The sequence below is a fragment of the Canis aureus genome, chromosome 21, assembly GCF_053574225.1.
Source record: "Canis aureus isolate CA01 chromosome 21, VMU_Caureus_v.1.0, whole genome shotgun sequence".
Lineage (NCBI taxonomy): Eukaryota > Metazoa > Chordata > Mammalia > Carnivora > Canidae > Canis > Canis aureus.
In genome coordinates this window covers 7,413,581-7,437,543 of record NC_135631.1, presented here as the reverse complement: position 1 = coordinate 7,437,543, position 23,963 = coordinate 7,413,581, and the positions used below count along the sequence as shown (strand labels likewise).

Here is a 23,963-nt window from a genome sequence, read left to right as displayed (position 1 = left end):
AGGAGCCGGCTGCCCAGCAGAGAGGCAGCAAGAGGACAGCCACGGCCCTGGGGGACAGCGGATTCTGAGCCAAAAGCCAACACAGATCCTCCCTTCCTAAGAGGGACAGAGGGCATAGCCCGGGGGCAGGTATTTAGAGTGAGGAGCCCTGATTAATACCAGTCAGGGTTGATCCTTTCTCCATTTCTCCAGCTGGTCCTGTCTACACCCGCACAGGGGTCAGCTCCATCCATTGTTGGTTGGAACGAAGCCTTCCTGAATTCGATGCCATCATCACAGACTGCTGGAGAACGATGATGCACTTGAATTTCCCAAGAACGCATGAGTTTCGCCGGGTCTGAATTTGGCACCAGCTGCTGGTAGTGGGGGTGGGGGGTGGGGGTGGGAGCCATGTTATAAAATATCCAATCCAGTGTGGACGTCACAGGACACTTCATAGTGCAGGACACATGTGCATGGCAGCAAGCCTGCCCCCCAGTGCATCTCCCTGTGGTGGACACTGGCCTAAAAGACTCTGCAGGACGCCAAATGGCCTAATGAGGGTGTTAATGAAGGAAACCAGAATCGTCAGCTCATCATCCTGTTGAATCTGTCCAGGGCCTGAGGGTGGAGAGCAGGCCGGGGGTGCTGACCCAGCTCCTGCGGTGCCCCTGTTTTGAGTCTGTTTCTGTGATGGGGGATGCTGGAAGAGCCATACAGGTCAGCTTGGGGAGGCAGTCACATTTTGCTCATATCAGTGACTTTGGGAAACAGAGCCGCATGTTATACAAAGGGATCGGAGCACCTGGGTGGCTCAGTGGTTGAGCGTCTGCCTTCGGCTCAGGGCGTGATCCCGGGGTCCTGGGATTGAGTCCCACATCAGGCTCCCCACAGGGAGCCTGCTTCTCCCTCTGCCTGTGTCTCTGTCCCTCTCTGTGTGTCTCTCATGATTAAATAAAATCTTTAAAAAAATAAAAAGGGATCATTTCCTTAGAAAGTTATTATAGAGAGTTTGTGTTCAATTCCTTATGGAAATAGGTTCTCCTCCCCCCTTCCCCTTATGGCCCTGACAGCCAGATGGATGCACCTTAGACCTGAGGCAAAACTCAGCTTCCTGCTTGGGCTGCGTGAGCAGGTGCTTGGTGGCTGCGTCCCACGAGGAACTGCCAAACGGCAAACATACGGGTTATTAATTTTTATAAAACGATGATGTTTATTTGTAAAACCGAACGGCAAAAAGACAGACAAAGAAGGTAAGGGAGAAATGCTAATATAACCCGAGCTATTTTTTTTTTTTTTTAGCTGACTTTAAGGCAGGACAGAAGTCTGGAAAAGATAAAGCCTCAAGTTCAAATGTATAGAGCTTACTTTTCGTTTGCATCAAAGCAAACCAAACACTGAGAAGGTCTAGAAGCAGAGCTAACAGACTCAATTGATCCTTTTTTCCCCCTGACCGACTGCTGGGGACCGTGGATGCCTCGGCCTCTTAAGTAGCGCGCCGAACAGCAGGCCGATTGTGCCGCAGGGCCAGCGCTGCCCCAGGTAGCCGATAACTTCCCGTGTTGAAATGATGACTTGGGAGATTTCATCGTGATATCCCTGCACGGCAGGAAATATCACCTTACAGACCTGCCATTTCTTAAAGTAATCGGTGAGAATGCCATTAAAGTCCATGTCTTAATTAAGCCGAGCATTAGCCAAGGAATTGAAGGCATCCGAAGGCTTAGCCCTCCTGTGGGATCCGGTTTCACGGGGCGGCCGTGTGCGGAGGGCTGGGAGCTCCGAGGGGGACATCCCAGCGGCCGCGGCCAGGCCGCCCAAGCCCAGCCCGGGAGGGCCGCTCCGGAGCCAGTGGGAGGTGCAAGGTGAGCTGGAACCCGAAATGCTCTGGCCTTTAATCCGATTCTTGGCAGCCAGTCAGCTGCCCTTGCGCCCTGCACCGACGTGCGGGGCCAGGATGTGGGGAGGGTGCTGTGGGTGTGGCGCCTCCGACTGACCAGGTTCCCCTGTCACGGAGCCTACACAGAGGGAAACTGAGGCCAAGCGGAGCCCGCCATATCCCCATAGAGCTAGGGAGCCATGTGTCAGGGATTCCACCCACCTGGCTGCCCCTCTACGAAGCCAAGACGGCCAGGAAGACCTGGAGGCCCCCTGGGGCAGGCCTGGCTTCTGCTTCCCGCTTCTAGGCTAGGCGTTGGGCTTAAATGCTTCTGTTCTCAGTTTTCTTTTTTTTTTTATTTTTTTTATTTTTTTTAATTTTTATTTATTTATGATAGTCAGAGAGAGAGAGAGAGAGAGAGAGAGAGAGGCAGAGACATAGGCAGAGGGAGAGGGAGAAGCAGGCTCCATGCACCGGGAGCCCGACGTGGGATTCGATCCCGGGTCTCCAGGTTGGCACCCTGGGCCAAAGGCAGGCGCCAAACCGCTGCGCCACCCAGGGATCCCATGTTCTCAGTTTTCATCTCTGGAAAATGGGATGGATTCCCTGGTGCCCACGTGGAGTGAGCCTGCGTGTTGCTAATAAATGGGGATAAAATGTAACTTCAGTGTATGCACCGTCCTTCCAGAGCGGGTCAGGACCAAGAGGAATGGGTAGGAAAGCTTTGTGAATACCCGAATCCTGGTGCACCTGCAAGTGGTGATCGTTTTTAAAACAAGGGCACCTGCCTTGGTCTGCTTGGGCCGTGGGCGCAAACAGCACATGTTCTGATGGCCTGGAGGCTGGCGGAGTTTGCTCTCTGGTTAGGACCTGCTTTCTGGCTTGCAGGGGACACTTCCTCACTGTGTCCTCACAGAGGAGAGGGGGAGGGGAGGGGGAGAGGTCTCTGTCCCTCTCCTTATAAGGCCGCAGTCCTGTGTGATCAGGACCCCACCCTTACGACCTCATCTGACCTTAACCACCTCCCTAAAGCCCCGTCTCCAAATTCAGCCACAATGGGTTAGCACTTCAGTGTATGAGTTTTGGGAGGACACAACCCAGGCCTCGTGGACTTGCCATGTGTTCTGTGAGGTAAAAAGGGGATCGGGCTCCCTTTGGCCTTAAGGTAAAACAATGTGGAGCTGACTGTCTACGCAGCAGACCACCTTTCCTTCCTCCTCTTACCCACCTCCTTGCGCTTCCTGTAACCTCTCTCTTTATTATTGGGGAGGAGGGCAGCACAGGTGCACACAGGTGGGGTGTGAGGCTACCTGCCTGGGCCCTGGGGCCTGCATGGCCCATTCTTCCTGGGCCCAGAGCCGCTGTAGGAATGCACCTGCTCCCAACTGCGCAGACAGGGCAGGGGATGAGAGCAGACACCCAGGGTCCTTGCAGCCCACCCGCGGCAGCCCCGTCTTGTGACGGTGAACCCAAGGCTTGGAAACTGTGAGGAGGGCTGGGAGGGAGCGGCACCCTCACCCCCGAGTTCTGGTTTGTCCTGTTTCTCCTGCACGGAGAGGCCAGGGACACCTCGCGGACTCTGTTTCTTCTCCAACTCTTTTTCTGCTCTGATGCTGCATGTCCCCTTCTCTCGCTTTCCTGGGGCCGCTGTCACAAATCGCCACAAAATAAGGGCCTGACAACAGCAGAGATGTATTCTCTCACAGTGCTGGAGGCCAGCGGTCTGATTTCACCATCACTGGGACTCAGGGGGTCGGCAGGGCCACTGGCCTTCCAGAAGGTTCTCAGAACCCTTTCCTGCTTCTTCTGGGCCCAGTGGCAGCCATCATCCCTCAGCTTGTGCATCAATTCTCCTCCTGCTCCCCTCTCAAGAGGACCCCTGTGGTTACATTTAGGGTCTGCATAATCCAGGATGATCTTCCCACATCCAGCTCCCCAACATAATCACATCTGCAAAGTGCCTTTTCCTTCTAAGGTAACATTTATAGGTTCCAGGAGTGAGGACCGACCTGAAGTCTCCGGGTGACCACCCTTCACCTACCACCTGCCCACAGGTGACCGCCCTTCACCTACCACCTGCCCCCAGGTGACCGCCCTTCACCTACCACCTGCCCCCAGGTGACTGCCCTTCACCTACCACCTGCCCACAGGAGGTGCTTAAGCAGGACTCCCTGTGAGAAGGGAAGCTGCTGCCTTGGTCCCTTCCCGTGTCACCTCCTCTGCGTCTCCTGCCTCATTCATCCTTCCTGGGCATCATGACCTGTCAGGACAAGCCCTCAGCAGCCCACATTTCCTCCATTGCTGCCCAGGTGAAGGGGGTTTCTTGCTGGCCAGCCTCGCCATGCCGCAGGCAGCAGATAGGAGCACAGACAGTCCAGGTACTGCTCCCCGTGGTGCTCTGGCCATCCTGGTTCAGGTGTCGGGCTCTGGCTCCCCACCCCTGATGTAAGCTGGTGGCACATTCCTGCCCACTCATGCCTGGGACCCTGGGCTGTGCACTTGACCTTGCCAGAGGCCCCTACACCTCCATACTTCACCCCTTGATCCTGAGCTTGGAAGCTTGCAGCATGTAGGTAGTTATCCACCACCACATAACAAATCACCTTGCAGACTTAGCGCCGTCAGGCAAGAATAAGCACCCATTATCACACTGAGTGAGGCATTTGGGAGCAGCTCGGGGTTAATGGCCCCAGTTCAGGACCCTCATGAGCTTGGGGTTGAGGTATTGGGCGATGCCGTCTGAAGGCTCGAGAGGGCCCGGAGGGTAGGCCTCCAAAATAGTGTCCTCACAAGGCCTCAGCTCCTTACCATGTGGACCTCTCCACGGGGCCACTTGAGTGTCCTCACAACACGGTGGCCAGCTTTCCCCAGAGCGCAATTTTGAGAAGTCCAGCCCCTAAGTCACACGCTGGTGTCACCACACTCTTAATCAGCACGAGAGGGGTCTGCAAAGGACAAGTGACAAGGAGGAGATGCGTTGGGAGCCATATTGGGGGCTGGCTGTCACCCGGCCTCTCCACCACACTGAGCCTGCCTTCTTTCCTCAGACAAGAGGAGACCAGCTCCTTGGTCCCCTTCCTCCTTAGCGAGACCACACAGCCTCAGACCAAGGCCACACTGAGCATGGCTGGTCCCGAAGGACTCTGCCAGTTACAGCTCTCTGGGTGGAGAGGCGATGCCCTACCATTCCACCTTCCTGGATTTGGTGCAGGGGGTCATCTGAGGGTGTTAACCAGGTGGGGGCAGGTGTCTTCCTTAAGCCCCACCTGTGTGGCCTCTACTTTCTTTCTTGTGGCAGGGCCAAAACCAGGGGGACAAATGTCCCCTGTGAACACTTCACCAGCTGCTGGTGGCCTCTGGGGAATGACCCCCTCCAGAGCTTCCCAGGCTCAAGGCCGTGGCTGATGGCTGCAGCTTCCCAACCCGCCCCTTGTTCCCCAGCCTAATGCAGGAGCCAGAGGCTGTGCTGCATCGAGTGTCTGGAGAAGAAGCTTAAAGAGGGTGTCCAGTGCCTTCTATGTAGGCTGGGAGAGGAGCAGAGGCCCCAGGAGGGACCCCAGCAGCAAGCAGGAGGCTCCTCTGCGTAGAAGCCCCTGTGGGGTCGGGGCCGGGGGAGAGCAGGGGAAGGGGCTGCTTTGGAGGCCACGGTCTTTCCCGTGGTCACCCTCCCCCCTTCCGCGCATCTGCACACTGCCCGTCTGTGTCTCCATCGCACTTGGGAGCCTGGGTGGCCCTCACCTGGGCTCTCCAGGAGGCCCCTCACCCCCACCCCGGGGCAGGTTTGAAGGAAGATGTGAGGCTGCATTCGTCTGGGTTTGTCTAAAGCTTCCTCACGGTTCTGAGGTGGCCACATTTGCGACGCGCTAGGCCAGGCACAGGCAGCGGTTCTTTAAAAATTTTTTTTTTTTAATTTTTATTTATTTATGATAGTCACAGAGAGAGAGAGAGAGAGGCAGAGACACAGGCAGAGGGAGAAGCAGGCTCCATGCACCAGGAGCCCGACGTGGGATTCGATCCCGGGTCTCCAGGATCGCGCTCTGGGCCAAAGGCAGGCGCCAAAGGCAGCGGTTCTTAAACCAGGACCCCGGACAGCACATGCGGACCCCGGCAGGGGTGGGTCTTTGGGGCGAGGGTGCAGGGCCCCCGTCTTGAGAGTCCAGTTGAGGCAACCGACGGCCTGTTGACGCCCAGCGTGGTTAAGAGGCCACGGAGGCCAGTCGAGCCCCCCCAGCATGCGGGTGGTGCCCGGGCAGGGCCCCCGCAAACCGCCCCCACCAAGCACCCTCGCCTCCGCGCGTGCCGGAGGGGAAATCATTTAGCCAGATTTAGCACTTGCCTGGGTTCTGGGCGTTCTGTCGGTGGCATGGAGAAGGCCGCGGGGAGGGAGGGGTGGGGGCAGGCGGGGATCGTCTGAATTCATTTAGAGCTGCCAGAACGTGATTCAAAGCAAAAATGGCTTCAATGGGTCTATAAAAAGAACACCCAAATCCTCTTAGACAGACAAAAAAGCATTTTGATGATTTCAGTATAAATGAATCTGGAACATAAGGATTAAATTTCTCCGAAAATACTTGAGAATCTAAAATGGTGCAAGGAAGGAAAACGATGGTGAAGAACATGACTGCTTTTGGAGAATTTTTCAGGGAAAACGTGGCTTGTCACAGCGCCCGGAAGCAGGTCCTTTTGTTTGCCAGTGTCAGGCTAAGGAGACAGTGGCTCGCAGGAGGGTCTTCCTTCTCTCGCGGAGCAGGGCCACCCTAGTGACCCCATTTTGCCTCAGTTGCCTCTTTCCAGACCCAACTACAGCTGGGGGGCTTTGGGGGTCAGGACCTCAAGGTATGAATTTTGGGGGGACATGGTACAGCCCATGACGATTGCCATCAGGGTGTTTGCTGGGGTCAGCCCGATGACCAGCAGCATTTCTCCTGCTTTTCCAATCCCAAGAGCATGTCACAATCTTATGACAATCAGTGGCTTAATTGAACACATATCTCAGAGGGGAAAAGATATTTTGGTGTTACTGCTGTGATAGGGGGGTGGGGGACACTGGCGGTGACTCCGAGCCCACCCACCAGAGCAAGAAGTGACATTGGGACAGGACGTTGGCACGGTGTGTCTCCCCATGCATCGTTTTGTGAGATGTTTACCTTCAAGTGGTACATGTTACCTACGGGGTGGGGTTCTGTTGATCCGTTTTGTATTTTTGTCAAAATGCAAAGGCCTTTTCCTTCGTGTGGCTCTGAAAGAGCTCTTCCCTGTTTTCCCCCAATCTTTCGTGATTTGTTTCTTTTCTTTTCTCATCTGGTCCCTTGGTCCACCTGGGATTTATGGGAGCATGTTCAGGGAGCTCTCCCAACACCGTTTGTTGGTCATGTTCTCCCCATTGACCTGAGGACCCTTCCATGCTCCGCGTCTACCTGGGCCTCCTGGGCTGTGTCTCTGGGCAGCCTGTGTACCCCTCACTGTTTTAGTGACCGATGCTTTGTGATCTGTTTTACTACCTGCCAAGATAATGCCTCTCTTTGACTCTCTTCATTTTCAAGGTCCTCCTGGCCGTCTTGTGCATTTTTCTGCACGGAGGTTAGCACTGCCTTGTCTGGTCAGAGAAAAAGACCTGCTCGTGTTTGCAATGGAGTTAAGAAACTGTCATAAATCTATTTAGGGAGAGTGACTTCTAGAATCTGGCCTACCTTTCCCATTGTCTTCTGTCCTTCAATAGTTTTTTACGATTTTTCCATATAGGCCTAAAAAATTCTTGTTATGCTTTTTCCTCATATTTTATCTTTTTAAAAAATTAGCTGAAAATCAAGTGTTCTCTTCCAAGATAGCTCTGGGGTGTGTGTGTAGGGAAGCTATTTTTTAAAAATATAGTTGGTCCTTTGCTCATGTGTTTTATTGTTTAGAATGGCTTCTCAATGGATTTTCTAGGAATAAAAGCATATCATCTGCAAAGAGTAAGACTTTGTCTCCTTTTTGACTACCATACTTCTAATATCTTTTAAACTAAATTTGCTAGTAATTCTGGAACAATGCAGAGGATATTCTTAAGAGTTTCCCTGTTGAGCACGGGGCTGGCCAGGATGGATATATTTTGTCATATTAGAGACACTTCCATCTATTCTTACTTTGTTGAGGGTGTTATCAGGATATTGTCAAATGCCTTTCCAACTGTGGAAACAATCATTTGATTTCTCCCACTAGGTCAATTAATACGATCAATTATGTTAACGTATTTCCTAGTATTGTACCTGGCCTGGTCCTTTAATATGCTTCTAAATTGTTATATTTTATTTTGGATTTTCCCCATGATATTTATAAAAGATATTTATCTAACCCTTCAGCAAATTTTGGTTTATGAAAACAATTTGAGAGTTTTCTTTCTCGTTCTTTGCTCCACAGAGTTTTAAACAGCACTGGGATGAAAGGTTTAGGAGGTGTGTTCCCTGTAAAAGCATATGGGTTTGGTGTTTTTCTTTGGGTGGGGGAGTTTATGTAATTTGCTTTTAAAAATAATGCTCTAGTGAAAATCCTTTTATGTCTGTCTTTATACACTTAATGAAAGTTCTTAGCTTAGATTAATTTCTCAATGTGTAATTGCTGTCAAAGAGGATTAAAGTTTGACTAATAGGGCCACACAGATCCTAACTCTCCTGTGAAGGCTAGAAAGGTTGATGCTTCCACCAATAACCAGTGATGCCAGGTATTGCCAACCTCTTTTGTCTTTGCCAATTTGGTAGACAAAACAAAAACAAATCCCTTATATTATTTCAATTTTTGTTGCTTTAACTAATAATAAAGTTGGGTGCCGTTTCATATATTTACTGGTAATTACATCTTTTTGTTTTTTGATGAATTGTCTGCTCCTGTCTTTTTTACATTTTCTCATGGCATTCCTTCTTTTCTCATTGATTTTTAAGAGCTCTTTATGTATTAGAGATCCTTAACCATCCCATGGAATATGTTATCCTAGGTCTGCCTGAGTCCTCCTGGTGAATGGCTTTTGTTATAAAAATTGTGTAGTGAGTCTGTGGTATCTAAGTTTACTCTACTGGGCAGTGGCCAAAGTGTGGGTGAGTCAGTCTTGGGTCATGTGGAGAACTTGAACTAGTAGATTGAACATCCAGAACTAACTTGAGGAACTTGACTCAACTATTCTGTATCCAGTTCCAATAAGCTCTTAGAGCACTGGGGAAAAAAACCCCAAAAACAAACATGCCAGTAGCTGGAAAACTCCCATTGATCGGAAACATACCACAGATAACGTGTAATTCTGGTCACCAAAATGCATTTCCTGAGGAGGGTTAGAAGCATGAGTCTGTGCCTAGGTCACAGCTCTAAAAAGGGAAAGGAGCCATATGCAAATTTTAAAAGTCAAAATTCAGCCAGGTTTTCTATGAGATTATGTTTACTGATGTGCTATAGATTTCTGGAGAAAACCATAAAGACACGGTTGAGATGCAAGAGAAGTTTCATGGCATTCTCTGCGGGCTCTCACCCCAGGGTGTGGCCAGGAATTCTGATGGGTTCCAGCTCCTGGCTGATAACCTCAGGGGGCAGGGGTGGAGGGGGAACTATCTATAAGGCATCTATCATAAACAGCTTTTTAAAGTGAAGCAAACCAGCCGTGACTATTTCAGACCCATCCCTTTGGAAGCTACATCTTTTGCCTCAGACTTCAGTTCCAGCCCATGTGTCCCAGCAGGAGGAAACGCAGTGATGAGCCAAAAGGACAGGTGAAAAATGTCAGGTAACACTATGTGGGGAGAGCATGGCTCTGTCCCCCAGCCCCTGTGACAGACAACACTTTATGCTTTAGGCATCGACCCTGTGTCAGGCACTGTCCAAGGCCCTGGGGAGACAGAGGTGTAGAGGGTAATGAGCACACAGTCACAGTGATGACAAAAGCGAACATTCCTTTCCTGGTACTGGCTCTGTGGGGAAGCATGCTACAAGCACTCTCAAGAAGGAGGCAGGTGCTATGGACACCCCAATTTGTGGATGAGTAAAGGAGGCATGGAGAGATCAAGCCCACACCCATGTTCCATGCCACACTGCCTCCCACATCATCCAGCCCTAGGGCAATCCTCCCAGGGCTGAGCACAGTGATGCTGTGGAGAACATGAATCAGTGGCTTAGGGCACCTGCTACTATGGGGACAGGCAGTGAGGCTCTCGGAGGCAGAGTGATGGAGCCTGCCTGAGGCTGTCAGAGAAGACTGGGTCCTAAAGGATGAACTGGATTTTGGCAGGAAGAGGAGGAAGGACATAGAAAGAGGGTGGGCCTTCCAGGTGATGGGCCAGCCTGCAGGAAGGAGCAGAGCCATTGAAAGGACAAATGACATCCAGGGCTGGTGAGGAGGGCCAGTGGGTCTAATGAAGTTGACCTCAGGGGAGAGTCTGCAGAGGCTGGGGGCTGCTCTATGAGGGGTCTCTCAGGGCTACCTTAAGGAGTTTGGCCTCCGTGTCTCAGCAGTGAGAAACACTGCAGTTAATTGAGCAGAGAGAAGCTTGATTAGATTTATGATTTAAAAAGCTCATGACGATTGTAGCCAGGAGGGAAAAACCAGGGGGGCACTCAGTGTTCTCCACATAGCTCACCATCTAGGACCACATTTGGAAAAGTCTGGGACAGGTGGAGTTATAGGTGCAAAGTGACACCCTGACCAGCCCAAGGAAGTACATGTTTGCTGAATGAATAGGTTTAGAGGCCGAATTGTCATGCTGGCTACAGATGTGGGGCTGACTGACGCAGGCTCCAGGGTTCAGTACTAACAAAAGTTGGCTGTTAGACACCTGTGTAGCCCAGTTCTGTCAACAAGGAATGCTACCGAGGGTCTCATCTGTCTAATGACATTGGATTTTTGTATAGGAATGTGATTTTTAAGGCTAAAATCTGCTGTCATGATTATCAGAGTATTTGCTGCAAGGAAAGGTTTATCACTGTTAGACTGAGAACAGATGATGTCTTGTGTGTCTAGGTAAAACCATCTGCTATAAGTTTGCTTCATGGCTCCTTTTTGCCTCGTTCGCCACCATCATTTTATGTCTGCGGGTTTATGTTAAAATTACAAGGTGCTTAATGCGTGACTCAGAAGAACCAAACTTTACATGGGACATGATAGCATGAGTTGGTGGGGGATGAGTTAGCTAACCGGTTCAGGTAACAACCAGAGCTAATTCTCTTCCAAGCTAATTCTCTAGTAAAGCACCTCCAGGGACATTGAAAAGATGTAGATGTATGACCCCACAGCGAGCAATGAGTGATGGCCTATATCAAAACTGAAGAAAAACAAACAAAAATGCACCCAGCAGATTCTAGGTAAAGTTCTAGGATTCTAGGTAAAGTTCTGCCCAAGGAAACTGGGGATCAGATTGGAATTGAGCACTTAGCTTGCTTTCCTGTTGGGATCTTAGAAAGGAAACCCAACCAGCAAGACTGATTTGCCCAATTATTTAAAAACATGTCAACTGGACAAATCTCACTTTGTTCAGGGATTTTAAAAGCAAGCAAACAGGGGCAACTGGATGGCTCAGTCGGTTGAGCATCTGCCTTTGGTCTGGGACATGATCTCAGCATTTTGGGATCCAGCCCCGAATCAGGCTCCTTGCTCATCAGGGAGTCTGCTTCTCTCTTTCCTCCCCACTTGTGTTCTCTCTCTCTCTCTCCTTCTCTCTCTCTTTCTCAAATAAATAAATAAAATCTTTTTTTAAAAAAAGCAAGCTAACAAACAAGCAACAAAGAACAAACTCACTGATGTGGGACAAGACAGGACAAGTGGGGTAGTATCTAAAATATGAAGACTCCTGAAAATGATCTACTGCAGAATTCAGAGGGGAGAAAAATCAGGGAACTGATCGGCAGGAGATAATGGCCAACTACCAGATGGAGCTCTATAAAATGTCCATATCTATAATTCCCAAACTGCTGACTATAGGCAATTTCATCAGATTCAACTTCGTATAGATTCTACACACCAAGACAGAAACACGATGGATGACAAGAGGCACACGCACACAATAATCGAACAAGGAAACAAATAAGACCGAATATCTCCCTTATAATAATAAACATAAATAAAATAGATTCTTTTGTTAGGAAGACTCTAAAATTGAACAAAAGAGTTCAAATATGCACCATTTCTTTTCAAAAGGTAAAAAAATGATAAATGAATATATTCACCTATTCATGCAGATTTTACTAGAAAATGCAAGTAAAAATAAACAGGAGTCACAATAATAATATTGGCTCAAGTAAAATTCGACAGCCAAAGCACAAGCAGAACAAAGAAGGCAATTTTATTTTGATAAATAGTACAAGTCACCGAGCCTTTTGGTGATAATTATTGCCTTAAAATATGTAATGTAAAATTGTTAGAAATGTAAGGATGGAAACCCACCAAGGCCCACCAGCTCTTTTCCATATTTGGAACCTCCAAGACTCTGAAAGACAGAACTTCATCAGCCCTATGCCCGTTAGGCAGCCAAACTGGATCTGAATTGATGGGAGGTTGTTACAGTGCTGTGTCACTTAGTGCTAATGTTTGTGCATTTCACTGAAAAGAGGTATCTTCTGTGGGAGTTTTAGGTAAAATACCATATGCTACCTTTCTCAAAACTAAAAAATTCTGAATTCTGAATCATTGTCTACTAGTGGATGAAGTTTGTGGGCCTATAATAAGGAAATCTATTAAATAGGCAAAAAATAGAGCATACAATATAATTATAATTAAACATTTTTTAGGTGTGTGTGAGTGTACAGGCATATCCACAAGCTGATTCTATAGCCTACAAATAGGGAATGAACATTTTTATGGCTCTTATGTCATATTTACATAAGTCACATGCTATGATTACAAAGCAATACAACCAGAAATTTATAACCCAACCATGTGGTCTTAAAAAACACTCTTCTGATTTTACTCACAAAAAGAATTAAAAAATAAAAATGAAAACAGTCAAAATTAGGGCAAAGCAGAAGTAAAAACTGAAATTGCAGACATATTGACGTTTGCGGGATGAGGTCAAGACTGCTTTCTGAGACAGATTAAATGCTTTCATTATTAAGGTACAAAGAGGGAAGCAACGAAGAGTGGGTGTTGGGTGTGGCCACAGAGCAGATGATATATAGTTCTCAAAAAGGCTATGTAGGACACACTGCTGAGAAGTCACTTGTGCTCAATGGGTGCTCGGGAGATGCCTGTTGCTGCCTAGAAAAATGGGAATGACCCAGTGATTGAATGAAGACAAGGTTGACAATCTGAGAAAACAAATACCTAGAGGAGAAGTTGAAAAGTTATCAGAGAAATGTCCTCCAAAAAGACTGAGTTCCATCAAACCCGCCAGTAATCCCACATCTCCGCACAATTTAGACTACTCTTCCCAATGAAAATAAAGATGGACAGTCTTCCTATTTGCACAAAGCAAAACTACAGATATACCTAAATTATAAATATAGATTATTTGTAAAGTAAGGTTTCAAATATAATAATGACAAATCAGTTCCAATCAAATTTTTTAAAAAAGATTTTATCTATTTATTCACAAGAGACAGAGAGAGAGAGAAAGGCAGAGGGAGAAGCAGGCTCCATGCAGGGAGCCCGATGTGAGACTCGATCCCGGGACCCCAGGCCAAAGGCAGTTGCTAAACCACTGAGCCACCCAGGTATCCCTCTAACCAAATTTTTAAAAGCAGATAGCATACATAATCGGGCAGGTTTATTGAAAGAAGGTGGGGCTCCATATTAGGAAATCTGCTAACATAATTCTCCACATTACTAGGTCAAAAAGAGGAAAAATCTATAATCATCTGGATAATTTCCAGCAGCTGCCTTTATACTCAATGACTGAGCACTAGACACATTTCCATTTAAATATGGGACAGGCGAGAATGCTCCGTTATTGCTGTTACTCATCAATATTATTCCAAAAGTCCCCACAAAGGTGTAGTTTTGGTAAGACTATATATATATATATATATATATATATATATATATATATATAACATGATTGTCTACAAATCAGGAAACATTCACAAAAAAATGAGTGTAGGAGAATTCAGAAGGTAGCTAGTTAAAAACTAATTATACAAAAATCAACAGCTTTCTTATATGCCGGTAATAGCTCAGTAGGAACTATCATAACAAGTACAGACCTTACGCACGATGGCAACCCAGTTTGTAAAATCTCGAGTAATAAATTAAACAAGGACTGTGCAGAAAGAACGCTATAAAAGAAGAGAACTATAAAACTTTACTGAGGAACATAAAAGAAGATTGGAGTAACAGACCACTTTTTTATTAATGGACAGAATATCCATGACTTCAAAGATGTCAAGTGTCTGCCCAAATAATCTATGTGTTTAACACAAGTCAAATAAAACCCCACTAGGATTTTTGGAAGAAGCTGACAAAGAGAATTTAAAAGCTATCCAGAAACCTAAATGTTCGAGAAATGTGAAGGAAGCCTTAATGAAAGCTTTTACAGTATGGAGGTAGAGATAGTGTATGGATGGTACAGTAATGGGAACAGACTTACAAATTAATGGGATGAAAAAGAAAATTCATCAACACGCCCCCAATAGGTTGAATATAGTTTGTGTGTCAAATCAATAGGGAGTATATGGGAAAAATATAAACATAGATCCACACTCATCCCTTACACCAAAATAAATTCCAGATGGCTAAAAAATGATTAAATGAAAAAGCAAAGAAACAAAAACCCCAACCATGAAGACAGTATAGGAAAGTGGAGGTGAATACATAAAGGAATCTTGGAGGGAGACCACTTTTCCTAATTGACAGTACAGAGGTCCTTTCCTCGATGGAAAGATGAGTAGCTACTTTCCTGTCCCCTCAGTCTGGTGTTCACTGTACCCTGGTCCGGATCCGTTTTCCTGATCTACTCCGTAGGTATCATTCATCTCGTTGCAGCGGGCAGTTTATGGAATATGGAACAATAATTGCTGCCTCCCTGCAGGCTGTCAGCCTCGTGAAGGCGGGGCGTCCAAAGGGGGCCGTGCAGGCCTCCCCACCAACGCAGGGGCTGGGAGGCAGCAGGCGCTCAACAAAAATTTAGTTAAATGATTAAGTTAAAAAAAAAACACTATGTAAGCTCAATCACAATTGATTACAACTAATCATAATTCACAATACAGACACGAATTAATAAAGTAGTTTATACAACATGATGTCCCCCCACCTTTTTAAGAAGGCTCCACACCCAGCATGGAGCCTAATGTGGGGCTTAAACTCACAACCTTGAGATTCACAGCTGAGCTGAGATCAGGAGTCAGGAGCTCAGTCGATCGAGCTACCCAGGCACTCCCAACATGATAACCTTTTAAAACATTGAAAACACGTTGGTGCATCCTCAGAAATAAGCCTGCAATCGCATGCAAGAGTTGGTGAGAGTGGTGCATTCTTTTCTCTATTCTCTAACTGTTCTAGAGTCCAAATACATTGGTTTTGTAGGAAGAAACTTTTCTTTTCTTTTCTTTTTTAGCTAAAAATAAAAGCCAGTATGCAATGGAGCTGGAAAGCATATGTCCAGGGCAATACATGTGACCCTTTTTCCACACAGTGGGGTCACTTCCACACTGTGACCTCTTTTCCATCTCTCCTTACTCGTCACCAAGCATGGCTGAAGCCAGCTGACGTCTTGTGCTCACACTGCCAACGGCACCTTTCCAGCTCACCGTGAACGGTGGTTGGGTGGTCAGTGCTCCCCAGACTAGTGCTGATTCGGGAACTTCAATCAGTAGAGCATTAACACCACGTCTGTCGTGCTGAGCCCGGTGACAGGGAACTAGTCCTGCCACAGTGGGTGCTGGGCCCTCTTCCTGATGGAGACAGTTTCTCCTCCCAGCTGCCCACCAGGTGACGCGACTGTTCGTCCACTGCTTTGCAAGCACCAGCAAACAGATTCCAGCCAGCCAACTGGTCTCCCATGGATGGAGGGTGTTACTGTTCACAATCTTTTCCGAAGTCTAAATCAACTCCAGTACAGTGAAGTCTACAGTCCCGCTTGCGATGACCTCTGGCTTTTACAATCTGCCATTTTTAGGAGTGCTCCTTGTCTTAAATTCTCTACTTATACCCCAAAAAACATTTAAAAATAATGAGAAGGGAAGACATTTTGTAAAAAAGCTTTGTGTTGTTTCATCTCTGGTGCCAGTCTGAAACCCGGCTCTCCAAAGTGGTTAAACCACCGTGACTTAAGTATACCTAAAGTCTGTTTTTAATGGGAAGAAAAACAAACGAAGTGAGTTCTGTGTAATCAGGTGAAGCAGTGAAATATTCTGAAGGGACATTTAACTATATCTCTGTATCACCTGTACCCCCCAGATTCACACTCAAGTTGTTCGAAACCTCTCAGCAATGTGTCTTGGCGTCCTGGGACACGAACCAGCAGAAATGTGCTTTCTTAGGCTGATGGAGAGGAGAAGGCTGAAATCAAGGTGTGGGCAGGGCTGTGTTCTTTCTGGAGGCTCTGGGGAGGGTCCTTCCTGCTTCTTCCAGCTTCTGGGGCTCCACTGCTCCCAGCCTGGGCCTGCACGTCCCTCCACCCCCAGCACCTTCTCCGACTCCATGGCCTTCTTCCTTGTGAGTTTCTCTTCTTGTAAGGACATCAGTCACCGGATCAGGGTCCACTCAACTGCAGCATGATGCCATCTGAACTTATTACATCTGCAAAGGGCCTGTTTCCAAATAAGGTCCCGTTCACAGGAACCCGTGGGTAGAACTTGATCTTTTTGTGGGGCACCGTTTAACTCACAACCCCATCTAAACAACAAACAACTTATTTGCTTGCTTTCTTCACACCTAGGAAGTTTGGTTATTGTTGCGTGATGGGTCATAGGTTGTTACTGAAGCCACAGCCTTCCTCTGGGGAGGCCTTAACAAAAGGAATGGTTTTGTAGGGTGTCCAGCAGTCCCGAGATCTCACAACTGCATGAAAATGGGAATCTGATGGTCAGGGAGCAGTAGATCCAGGATAGAGTGATTCCCAGGAGTGATGACATCCTTTCCTTCATGTCTGGGAGTAGGAGCCCTGGAGAGGCTGCCCAGGGCCAGGCCTATCTTGGTTAAGGGTGACCCACCTCCAGGGGCCCAGAGATCATGCTGAGGTTCCAGCCAGTGCCGAGGGCACCTGTTATGAATACAAGGCTTGGGAGCTGGGTCTGAGTGTCTGAGATGGGGTCAAAGCAGCCTCAGGGAGTGGACACTCTACCCAAGACCTTGAATGACCCACGAGGGACAGGGGGCAGGTTAAGATCCAGGGCTGAGAAGGGCAACCGATGATGCTTCCATAGGGCCTCTCAGACCTGGAGCAAATTTCACAGGACATCCACCTGATTAGAAAACACTATTAGAATCATCACCAGCATATCATTAGTGTATCATTAGCATGTCATTAGAATCCACACGATTAGAATGTTTCAGATATTACTAACTATAGAATAACATGATTAAAAAAATAAAAGTATAACAATTTATTTGACCAAATGAGTCTTTGCAAGTCACTTTTCTTATCCCACAAGACAGTTCTTTTACGGGCCTGATGATCCCAAATGGATGGCGATGGTCCTCCCTTTCCCCAAAGGGGAAAAGATTAAAGGAGGGTTACCTTTTGATGAGCTTGACTCTATGAGCTTCTGGGGATAGAGGTGGAATTTAACACACCTACCTCCTTTATTATTGGCCTCATTGCAGACACACAAGCACGCACATACACATATTTAAAATTACACATGACGTAAGATGTCTTTTTTAAAAAAGATTTTATTTATTCATGAGAGACACACAGAGAGAGGCAGAGATCTAGGCAGAGGAAGAAGCAGGCTCCCCACTGGGAGCCTGATGCGGGACTCGATCCCAGGACCCTGGGATCATGACCTGAGCCAAAGGCAGATGCTTAACCACCGAGCTACCCAGTTGCCCTGATATGTCTTGAAGCATAAATACATGGTTCTTTCTTGGGATCACATCTGATGACATGTTCTGTTGCAATTCCTTCTGTGTTTTCCAGAGCATGTCCCCCTCCCCTCTCTAGATGGACGGCTCCCACTGGCCCCTGGAGGGGCCATTGCCACCAATGTGGGACAGGCGCTTTATCACCCCTTTTGTGGGGCTGGAACATGAGGCCGGTCCCAGGGGAAGTTCTAAACACTTGCTAAATGCCCTTGCTTCTCTTGAGGGCAACTTTCATAGGCCTGGAGGGTCACTGGAGACCCGGCTTATGTTTGCTAGTGAGGTTTTTCAGATAGGAAAGAAATAGTTTGACGACATGTCATAAAAATCCAAAATAAGCATCTTATGCAGCAGAGAAGTTTGTTTCTTTTCCTCCTAAAAGAAGCCTGGAGGTGAGCAGGCTGTGGCTGCTACGGGGCTTCGCCAGAAACCCTGTTCCTTCTTGGGTCCATCTGCTCGACCAGCCTAGCACACAGTTTCCCCGCCTCAGAGACACCTCGTGGTCCGCAACAGCTGCAGGAGCTCAGCCATCCCATGCAAGTTCTGGGCTGCGGAGAGAGGAAGGGAGGAGGGCGCACGTCCCAGCTGAGCCAGCTCCCTTTAAGGAGTATCCCTGGAATCCCACCCAGCCCTTCTTGGAGATTCTTCCAGAAGGATTAGCAAATGACGGAACCTGGGTGGGCAGCTGAGAGCCTTGCTCTGGTGCTTCTTCAGACTCTGCTGCTTGGCTGAGTTAATCATGACAAGAGTTGAATCTCACTAAAGAGGATACAAAGATGGCAAATAAACGTGTGGAAAGATGCGCCACGATGCTGGCAAGGACAGGCAGCCCTGGGAAGTCTCGCTCCCTGCGGGCAGGATGGCAAGGTGGTGCAGCCACTTTGGATAAGCGAGTGGTGGTCCAACCAGACAATGGGATAGGACTCAGCGCCAAAACAAACAAACAAACAACAAACAAACAACAAACAAACAAACTCTCAAGCTACGAAAAGACATGGGGGAAACTTAAATGTGTCTCTGTGTCTTACTAATGAAGCCAATCTGAAGGGTTACAGACTGTGTGATTCCAACCATAGGACATTCTGGAAAAGGCAAACCTAGGGAGATAGTGGAAAGAGGAGAGGCTGCCAGAGTTAGGGGTAGGGAGAGATGAACGGGTGGAGCATGGAGGATTTGGGGGTGGTGAAACTGCTCTGTAGGGTTCTGTGGTGGTGGACATACTGCATTATATATATATCCTAACTATAGAACGTGCAACCTTGAGGGTGGACCCCGGGTGATGATGTAGAGTCTATGTAGGGTCACTATTGTGCCAGCTGCAGGTTACCAGGCCAGGTGAGCACCCCACTCTGATCAAAAACAAGGTGTGGTCATAAAGTCACAGGGGTTCCTAGTGTGGCCGACCAATTCTAAGAGGGGCTCAGGCTGTTCTGAGCCACGCCTGGCATCGAGAGGCCTTGAAAGGACTTCTCTGCGAGTTTCAGTGAATTTGACCCTGGGCAGTGTCGTTCCTGTGGCTCTGAGCCTTATTCTCCGTGACCTGTGTCTTGAGACTGCAATTGTCACAGCCAGTGGGAGGAGCAGGCAGAGATTGATCGGGCCGCTGGGGCTCAGCCTCTATGCCAGCGAGCCGACCCGGGGCACTGGGGGCAGCCCAGGCCTGGTGGAGGACAGAGTTGAGCCACTGCGACTGGCCACCGCACTGGCCCAAGTGCCCGGGCCTGAGGCCTGCTCAGCCTGCACCTGCCACTTGCCGGGCATTCCGGCCCGCAGTGGGGAAGGGCAGCAGACAGAGGCCCCATCCTGGGTCCTCAGGACCAGCTGGAGGGTGTTTGTAGCTGGAGGGGTCCCTGGAGCCCTTCTGCCCAGGCCTTCCTTTGCAGATGAGGTTCCTCGTGGGTGACCGGCCCCGGAGAGGCAGCTGTTCAGCCCGTCCTCGGGGGTTGGCCACTGCCCCCCAGTGCCTCCCATGCAGGCCTGGGGCCACCGGTGAGGCAAAGCCACACCGTGTGCAAAGGTAAGTGACCTTTTCTGCCTCCTGGATGCCTACAGGCCTGGCCTGAGACCCAGCACCGCGTGAGTCAGTAGCTCCTGCCCACTAGCGCCTGGGGCGCGCTCGTGAATTCCTGCCCTCTCCCTCTGGCCTGAGAACCCTCGGGGCGGTGCTGGAGTCCAGCCCACATGCCTCGGGGACCTTCCGGCGGCGAGGGGATGAGTGTGGAGCCGAGGCAGGCTGGGGAGGGATGGACAGACAGGCGGACGGACAGACGGGCAGACGGGCAGACGGAGAGGTTGGAAGGAGAGCGAAGTTTTCAGACTTTGGATGAGAAAGCACTGAACCCTGGCCCCCACCAGGCAGTGGGTTTGGAGGTGGCACCTCCACTGTCCCCATGTCCAGCCCTCCAGGGGCTACAGACACACTCAAAGCCCTGTCCCCGATCTTACCTGGCTTTCCCTCTGCCTGAGGTCACATAAAGATATGCAGAGCAATGAACAGACGGTGCACCCCATCTCGTGATGACACCCCCAGGGACAACAGCAAAGGCCCCTGGGTGGAGAGGAAAGACCCCGAGCTGGCAGAGGAGGCCCCGGGCTCTTACCCTCTCTCTGGAGTCGAGGTCAGTGGGAACATCCCAACATGATTTCCTCACTCCAGCCTTCGAATTGCCAGGATCCTTTGCCTCTTTCCAAGCACCGCTAAATCCACAGGCCTTGTTTCCAGCGCCCATGTTCTCCCCAGGGTGCCCGGGGAGGACGTCCCCCCAACCACGACCCTCAGGGCCGCTGGGCAATGTGGGCGCATCCCATGCACTCTGCCTGCGAGCAGCCCTGACCCGGACAGCACAGGTGACACCACGTGCCAAAGGCGGTAGGAAACATATGGATCGTTTTTCTCCCTTCCTCCAAGTGCAAATGCCAGCAGCCGGGACCCAGAGCCTTGCAGCCCGGCCCTGCTCACAGAGAGCTGGCTCGTGGCCTGGTGAAGGCACAGTGTTCAGAGGCCAAGAGACGAGATTCGAACCTTTGTTTGATGTCAGAGTAGCTGGTGGAACCGCAAAGGAAAACCTCGGGTTTGTCACAAAGGTCCCTCCTGGCTGGAGGCCCTGGCTGGGGAGCTCATTGAACACCAGGCCCTTTCTGCCTCCTTCCGAATTAATCACACAAAAGGATAGACCCCATAAGTGCCCCCCCGCCCCCTCACCTGTGAAAGCTGCAGGGGTGGTGATGGCCAAGTCGGTTACAACAATTAGGTTCAAGAGCAGACCGCATATCCACTACCCAAGTACCCAGGTCAGCCCCCAGGGTTTTCACTGACTTTGAGGTAAAACTCAAACCCTAGAGCCTGATGCCCACCCTTACCTCCACCCCTGAGCTCCAGCTCTGGCACATTCTGGGCCCCTAAATAAGCTAGACCGCCTTGCCTCCTTGCCTCTGCTTCCCTTCACAACTGGACCAAGTTCTACTTTCTGAGAACCCCCCGAGCTGTCACCTCCTCCAGGAAGCCCTCCCGGATCCACCTCAGGCACTATCCAGACTGCCCTCAGTGGTGACATGTGGCATCCCAGTGTATCCCCAGTAGGACTTTCCATGCAGTCCTCTGGTTGTCCTCATTTCTTGGCCCTGCTCACCTGGCCAGGCTGCAGTGGAGCAGAGAGGCGGGCACCCTGGGCATGGCTGACCTGAGCAGTTTTGGAGATGGCTCATGGCATCAGAGCCCCTTGGAGGTTTCTGGCATAGTGATCACCACTTTTCCTGTGCCCCTCACCCTGGGCCACATGTACATACAAGTGTGTGCACATACACAATGTACCTTTGGGAGGAGGGGCCACCAGGCCATGCTCTGGGGGAGGGAGGACAGCGTGTGCAAGGGCCCTGAGGTGGGGCTGGGCCTGGCCAGCCAGGAGGAGGTTGGAGCCCAGCAGGTCTCAGATGGGACAAGCTGGTGTTGGTCCCAGTGGACAGGCCTGACTTGGAGGATGTGGGGATGTGTGTGAGGCTGTGGCAATGCTGCTGGCCCAGTTCCCTTTTATGGAGGGGTCGCCTGCCCCCCCCCCCCCAGTTGCTTGAGTCTCGGTTGCCAGTGGTTCAGGGCTGCCCCTTCTGCTGATGCCACCCCGCCCAGGAAACTGTGTCTCCCCCACCTCAGGGGGCAGCCCACACCAACGACTGACTGACAGGGTGTCCAAAAGGCTGCCCCATTCTCAGAGACAACTCGGCAGTGTGGTCTGTGCCAGGTGTCCCGGCACCACGTCCTCACTCCCCTCCCACCCTCCCTCCCTCCCTCCCTCCCTCCCTCCCTCCCTCCCTCCCTCCCAGGCTTCCTCCTCAATAAACCTCTTGCACCAGAATCCCTTCTTCAAGCTCTGCATCTGGAGAACAGGAGAGCCCAAATGACGGAAAACCCACGGGGCTTTAACCAGCCCACTGCCAACCTCCCACGTGGACCAGCCCTCAGGATACAGAGTCTGATGTGAGAAGCAGCCAGGCTGTGTCATTAGAAAAGAATGACTTCACAAGTTGGAAACAATGTACACGTCCATCAGCTGGTGAACGGACAACACGGATGACCCTCGGAAACACCGCTGAGTGAAAGAAGCCCCTCCCAGGAGACCTCGTGCTGTGTGATTCCCTTCATGCAAAACATCCGGAAAGGTGAACCCATAGAGACAGCACAGCGATTAACCGCTGCTTGGGAGGTGGCAGGGGTGGGGTTCGAGGGGAACCAGCCGCAAGCGGGCGTGAGATGTTCACGGAGCGGCGGGAGTGGCACAACGTGGTAAACTTACTAAAGCATCATCAAATTGTATCCTTGAAACTGGTGAATCATGTAATATGGAAAATTTACCCCAGTGAAGTTGTTTACAGCCTCTCCGATGGAGGCAGGACTTTCTGGACGTGAGTCTGTGGACGAGACCACCAACATTCCCATTTTTAAAATTTTCCTCGGTGAGAGTCAGGTAAAATCCTTAGCATCAAATATCTGGTTTGCAAAAGCATTATGAGGTTTGGGGGATTAATCAGGCAAAATAAAAGGTGCTTGTTTTTTGTTGCTTCCTTGGCTCAGACCTGTGGTCAATGCTCTGGATACAATCAAGAACCTGTTTCCATCACTCGTGAGCACAGATCCTTGTGGGAATATGGTCTTGTTTTGTTTTTAAAGACTTTATTTATTTATTTATTTATTTATTTATTTATTTATTTATTTATTTATTTGATAGAGAGAGAGAGAGAGAGAGAGAGCAAGCGCACAAGCAGGATGAGCTGCAGAGGGAGAAGGAGAGGAAGGTTCCCCGCTGAGCAGGGACCCTGATGCAGGACCTGATTCCAGGACCCTGAGATCATGACCTGAGCCAAAGGCAGATGCTTAGCAGACTGAAATCACTCAGGAGACCCGGAATGTTGTTGTTGTTGTTGTTGTTTTAAAAGATGACCAAAGTGAGCAATTCCCAGACCGTCTTTCTCTGCAGCAGTGTTTCTCAGACCACTTGTGTCATATGAAAAGTCATATGAAAAACTTGGTAGAAATGCAGATTCCTGGCCCCCGGCACAGACTCTGTATTAGAACCTCTAGGATGGGCCCTGGAGTCTGCATTTTCAGAGCTCCCTGTGGAATTTTCGGCTCCAGCGAAGTCTGAGAGCTGATTATAGGGACAGGAACTTTGGCCTAGCTTTGTAAAATCAGCCCGGCTGTGGCTGTTGGGGACAGACTGCAGGGACAGCCCTCAGCTTGCCAGGTTCCACTGAAATAACGACTTCATTATCCCAGAAACACACTTGAATAGAAATATTTTCCATGCTCCCCACCCATGTGAGTGGTCAGATAGTTCACAGTGACCGACAGGTGCTATTTCAGAAGACCCAGGCTGACAACCCCGGGGAGGAGACCTGGATCAGAGTAGAGGCTGTGCTCACACTGGGTGGGGCTCCCACATTCCAGGCTTGGGGGTCCTCAGGGGGATGGAAAGCCGCTGTGCCGCCTGCAGAACCATGAACGTATGGACCAGGGAGCCTGGAGCGCTGCTTCTGCAGACCATCTACAGTCACTGCTCAGCTGGTTATAAGGTGAAAACGACTCGTCCACCAGCTCTTTGGCCCGTAGACTTGAAAATGAGCACTCCTATAGGGTCTGTGCAAACA

The 23,963-nt window shown here is 49.6% G+C and overlaps 1 long non-coding RNA gene across 1 annotated transcript; it reads left to right on the top strand.

Annotated features, from left to right (window-relative positions):
* The first annotated feature begins 2,847 nt into the window (after window positions 1-2,847).
* On the top strand, window positions 2,848-22,878 carry LOC144292455 (uncharacterized). Its single transcript, XR_013359846.1, has 3 exons — window positions 2,848-2,989; window positions 19,709-19,842; window positions 22,143-22,878. It is a non-coding gene; the product is annotated as an uncharacterized LOC144292455 (long non-coding RNA).
* The last annotated feature ends 1,085 nt before the right edge of the window (window positions 22,879-23,963 follow it).